The sequence below is a fragment of the Varroa jacobsoni genome, unplaced genomic scaffold (assembly GCF_002532875.2).
Source record: "Varroa jacobsoni isolate VJ856 unplaced genomic scaffold, vjacob_1.0 scaffold_594, whole genome shotgun sequence".
In the NCBI taxonomy this organism is placed as follows: Eukaryota; Metazoa; Arthropoda; class Arachnida; order Mesostigmata; family Varroidae; genus Varroa; species Varroa jacobsoni.
The window spans coordinates 22566-28174 of record NW_019213496.1 but is presented as its reverse complement, the minus strand read 5'-3'; the positions used below and the strand labels follow the sequence as shown (position 1 = coordinate 28174).

General features: G+C 44.6%; 1 protein-coding gene across 1 annotated transcript in view; it reads left to right on the top strand.

The window, feature by feature from the left end:
* Nucleotides 1–1928: 1928 nt before the first annotated feature.
* LOC111261779 (uncharacterized) overlaps nt 1929–5609 on the top strand; it is an 11594-nt gene continuing 7913 nt past the window's right edge. Inside the window, exon 1 of the mRNA XM_022835528.2 lies at nt 1929–3643. The gene's annotated coding sequence lies outside the window, so the exon portion shown is untranslated. The remainder of the gene's footprint in view (nt 3644–5609) is intronic.

Sequence of the window (5609 nt, the reverse complement as noted above, 5' to 3'; positions counted from 1 at the left end):
AAACACAAGCAAGTGTCATAAGATGATGCATATTTATTCTTCTTGAGATACTGATTCGCCAATGAACGAGGTCCGACCTTTAACTTTTTGGATGAAATGTCATTATTGTGCTCGAAATATCGCTGTTACTTTTGTTGAGTTATACACCAGCTTCTCAAAAAACTTAAACGAAGGTAATCAGTAGCTCATGCTGCGCCCAATAATGATCTTCTGCTGTTGTACAGCCATTTTTACATTAAAGCGAAACAAGTAACGCTAACATCGAACAAATGATGATCTATTTCAGAAAGTCTAAATCATTTCAGGCCGTTACTATGTACAGCTGGGCTAATCTCTTGTATTAATAGAAATCTGAAATCAGAAATAATCATAATAATGATAATAACAGAACGAGATCTCGGGTCAACCCCAACAAGTGCGCTCAGTTTACTTTCTCCCTCACCTTTGGTCCTTTCCACTTGAACTGTTCCCTCTTATACTCTTTCCATTTTTACGAATTCGCTTTGACTGAGCTAATCCCCCGATCATCCTGCTCACCTCTTCACTAGCCTTGTTTTCCCGTTTCCCTCGCCAGCAGCAGCCGCAGCAACGTCCGTCCGTCCGTCCGTTCGCTCGCCTGGGTCTTTTCAATAGACCCAGTACGATCTGCCGGCTGGATCCGAGCAGTTGTAGCGAACAAACCAGCCCAAAGCAAGCAGCATTCGAAAGCGAGTTACAGGGGCGGGCCTTACACGCGCTGAATGGGCGGTGCCTAAGGCCGTCAGGGGTGGAGTCTAGCCACGAGGGCTTAACGCGGATATGGCGAACGAATCGGACATGTGGTTCCAAGACTCAAATAATATAATAATACAAGCTACTATGAGCAAGCGGGTGATTTCGGACTGCGGCAGTCGTTTGACTAGCGTAGGGGAGCTGAGACACGAAGCGAAATGTGGGTATTGAATGTGACGAGCGAAAATTAGTGGCGCTGTAAAAGGCCTCGAGCGCGGGACAATCGTGGAGGCATGCCTACTAGAGCTGCACGCTCATACGGCCTATCGGTTGCTAGCTAATTCGGTATAGGTCATGGATTGTTTCGTTCTTCGACTTCGGACATCGATCATGCGAGGATAGCAAGTTCGGTTCTAACGGTAGTACCTGTTAGCCGTAATAACAAAGCGTTGCCTATCTACGTAAGCAGGACAACGGTAGAACATCTACTTAGTTAACGTGAGAGTTCGCGGGTTTGGTCCTCAAGCACTCAAGGCACTTTTTGAGAAACAGGAAAGAGTGAACAGGCCGCGCGCAATCTGCCTGTCCACGTTGATACGTGTGCGCGCGCGCGCGTATGTGAATTTCGAGATGATAGAACCGGTTCACTCGTAGGGCCCAGCACCACCCCGGGTTTTGCCGATGAGACACTGCGTAAGTCTCAGTTGTCACCCTTTGTAGCCTAGTCAGTATCAGCACCCCCTCCCTTCACCTATCCCCTCCCCCGCTGCCGCAGCCGTCACGGCCAAACTAAAGAGGTGGACCACTCAGGGGGTTGGTTGTACACAGCAGCAGCGGTGCTGCCAGCGATCAGGACTACTGATCTGTGACTGTGTGCCTGCTCCAAATCCAGTGCCTATATGCAGGCCGCTCTGTCTATGTGTAAGTAAAGGCATAGCCGAAGCGCACGCGCGTTGGATTGCGTGTCTGTTCTCTTCCTATCGTCGCGGTGTCTGTGTGTGTTAGTGTGAGGGAGGGAGAAAGAGAGAGAAGAAGTGTCTGTGTGTAGTGGGCAGCTGGGCGTTTGTATATTCTGGGGGTGTGTGTTGCCGCTCCTGCTGCTGCTGCTGCCGCCGCCGCCACCGCCGCCGCCACCGAGTCGTTCGAGTAAAATCTGAAACGATGTAGAGTTGGCGGCGTAGTATGCTCATGTGGAGGCCAGTCGACGACATCGTGAAGCTGGACAACTGCATAGAGTTGAAGCAAGTAGCTAGGAAGCCGCAACATCCCGTCCGATCGAACCTGCGAGCGTCTGTCTGTCTGCCTGCCTGCCTGCCTGCCTGCCTGCCTACCTACCTACCTTCCTTTCTTTCTTTCCGGATGCCGGTGATAGCGCACGCCAGCGCTAACAGTCGTCATCAGTAGCGGCAGCTGGTGTCTGTCTAAATGTCGTTGCGTGTGTGGGTGTGAGTCGCTGCGCGCCGAGTGGCGAGTGAAGGAAGTGCTTGTCTTGTCGAACACGATGTATTCCATGATGTTGGACACGATGAGACGTACTACTAGCCCGCAATAGTGGTAGTAGTCATCATCAGTCGTTGTGATAGTTCGGCTGCCGCTGCTGCTGCTGCTGCTCCTGCTTCTGCTGTTGTTACCGTAAGCACTATTGTCGAATCAGCAAAGCGAGTTACGGAATTCAGTGCCTTCGTGGCCTGCCTGTCCGTCTAATCACCGATTGCGGAACGAACACATCTAGAGTAGAACCACAGCCACTCTATTACAAGTGCTAGCTCCACTGCTACAAGTGCTATGTAAATACTAGTGAGAATACAAAGTAGCGAAAGAAGACGTCCTTACCGTAGTCGATTCTGTAGTTGGAGACAACTCGGGAAAAACGACAAATCCCGATCCGATCACACCAATATCTACAGCGGCAATGAAACATTGCAGCGAATCCCCACGAACGCGGTACGCTTGAGACGAACACGAAACAGGAAAAAGCCTATGCTGATTGCTACTGCTACTGCTGTTGTTGTTATTGTTGTTGTTGCTGCTGCAGCTGCTGTTGTTATTGTTGTTGTTGTTGTTGTTGTTGTTCTTGTTCTTGTTGTTCTTAGTGGTGTTTATCGCAATGGTGTCTATGGCTCGAGCGATTGCAGGATTGTGTAACTAAGTTGGCCAGCGAAACCCAAAAGTCAGGAAAGTAGGCAATCTATCAGTGAGGTGCTGTTAGATATGGCCTTGGAAAGGTGCTTGGCTGTGTGTCAAAAGAGGTGACTATTCAGCAAAAGGAAACCTTCAGCATACGTGATGATGGTGAAAGCGCTGTATTCCGGATAAGTAGACTAAAGATGCTCTGACGAATGTAACGGAAATCGAAGTCTCAGAGGCAGCGACTTAATAAACAAATCGATTAACAAGTGCAGTGAGATTAATGGATGTTTAGCGTAGGGGCACTGATGTAATTATCAGAATCTGGCAGTATCCAGCTTAAATCTCCGTCCAGTGTGAGCAGATTATTCATCCTTTGTTCAGTTGTACAACCGAACCATAAGTGTCCGATGTTACGGAATACTGACATCGACGAAAGCCTGCGAAATGTATAGGCGACCTCATTTTAAGGCTCGCTGGTAGCAAATTATAGTAAAACGTCAGCGCAGAGATCACTGCAGAACAAGAAGGCACATCTTACATTGAAGCATTAGCACGTATCTGAAACACGTTTATCTATGGTTGGTTGACTAAGTGTAGGTGCAATAATACCTGAACCGAAAATAACTGTTGACGTGGTTTTATAAGAAGTCGACTGAGACGTATTATTTCGCCAGAATCATACTCATTGATCTGCAGCGTGGACGTGGCTCTGATCTTGACGTGTCTATTAATACTTCTTGTATTGAAGTGGCGTACTAACAATTTGTGGAACTCGACAGTGGATACTCAGCGAAAAGACCAGGTTAGTTTAGAGTACATGGGATGCGTTTCTTTTTGCTGTTATAATTGTATGGTTTGAGTAACTGGGGCCACGTAGTACTGAAGACTATCACTTCTGTTTTAGATTGTGATCGAATCATTTAGCATAATAGTAATCGTTTACAAAAGGTCACTCATTAAGTCTACGATCACTGCGTTTATGTTAGGTAGATCTGGACAGCTGTGGTCGCGTATTCACCTTGCATTTTGAAAACTATAACAATCAAGAACCATATTAACGCGACGATAGAGCAGAGAAAGATGAACGTATCATAAGCTTCATACTTTCGCCATCTTGTACTTCGGATTAATTTTCCGATAGCACGTGCCCGTTATCGAATAGACCCTCAGACACAATGGAAATGCAGGGCCGTACGAACATGAAGTTGGTATCCGCGTATATCCGGCTGTACCGGATTATCACCTTCTGTGGCACTGGGATCGTGGAGAAAATTCAAATACTGTAAGAAAAACGTCTATGTCCGTGCGTGTTTGCTGTAATGATACTCCTCGGTGGTACTCTTCTGCTAGATTCGTTATTTAAAAACTTATTTAACTTATTAACAAAATAGGGTCCTGAACAAATAGGCATCACACGATAACGACAATGAGCACTCTAGGGAATATCTACAATGCGGACACTTTGAATGTGTTCTGCTTACAATCGGTAATATATCGTAAGGTTCAAACAATTAGGATTAACTATACCAATTATTTGGTTTTGGCTGCAAGCTCAACTTACGACGTTTATCCGCAAGGACAACAATAACAATGCGAGTTACGCCGCCCATTCAAAGCCGGAATGTAAGTTCAGCTCGTTTAAATAGTTCGGTCATCATTAAAGGAGGGTAGCGTAAGTTCTTTGTGTGCGTTACGATGAGGATATTAACACCGTCTCGTGCGGTCAACTCTCATAGATTCACCAACCACGCCCGTCACCTTATCATTACGAAAAAAGCATTGATAACTGAAACAACCGTCTGTAATCGATTATTATTTCGTCTAGCTACACCGTAATAGTTGTCGCCGCCTCTTCTTCTTGTCCCAACAGAAACATAACCATCATTGTGACCAGCTGTTCATGACACGAAGCTTGCCACTCCTTTGCTATATAAAAGCCTGTTGTCTTTGGACCAACGATGGCTGATCATCATATAGGAGGAACCGACTGAGCATTGGCCCAATACTCCAATGCGCTTATATTTTACTAAGTTATATAACAACTGCTATCGCGTACCGTCAGTCCCCAAAGGATATTTTCGCTATTTGCACCCATTCTGAAGCTAAAAAGAACTTTAGAAGCGAATCGCACCGGTAGTTGATGCTTGCTACTTCAGCAAAACCATTGGTTTCGTTGGTATCAACGACTCTCAACGGCTTTTTTTGCTTTTGGGGGCACCGCTTTCCTTAGTGAATTATAGCAAAGGCTCAGAATGTTGTTGCTGCCGTAGACCGACGAACTAAACTACGCGTCTATTTCTCTGCTTCTACTTCTGCTTTCCTTTTTGTTGAATTAAGTTACTGACCTGTAGATAGATTAGATAGATAGATAGATAGATATTGATTGATAGATAGATAGATGTTGATAGATAGATAGATATTGATAGATAGATAGATAAATAGATATTGATAGATAGGTACATAGATATTGATAGATAGACAGATAAATAGATATTGATAGATAGGTACATAGATATTGATAGATAGATAGATAGATAGATAGATAGATATAGATAGATAGATAGATATAGATAGATTAGATAGATAGATAGATAGATAGATAGATAGATAGATAGATAGATAGATAGATAGATAGATAGATAGATAGATAGATAGATAGATAGATAGATAGATAGATAGATAGATAGATAGATAGATAGATAGATAGATAGATAGATAGATAGATAGATAGATAGATAGATAGATAGATAGATAGATAGATAGATAGA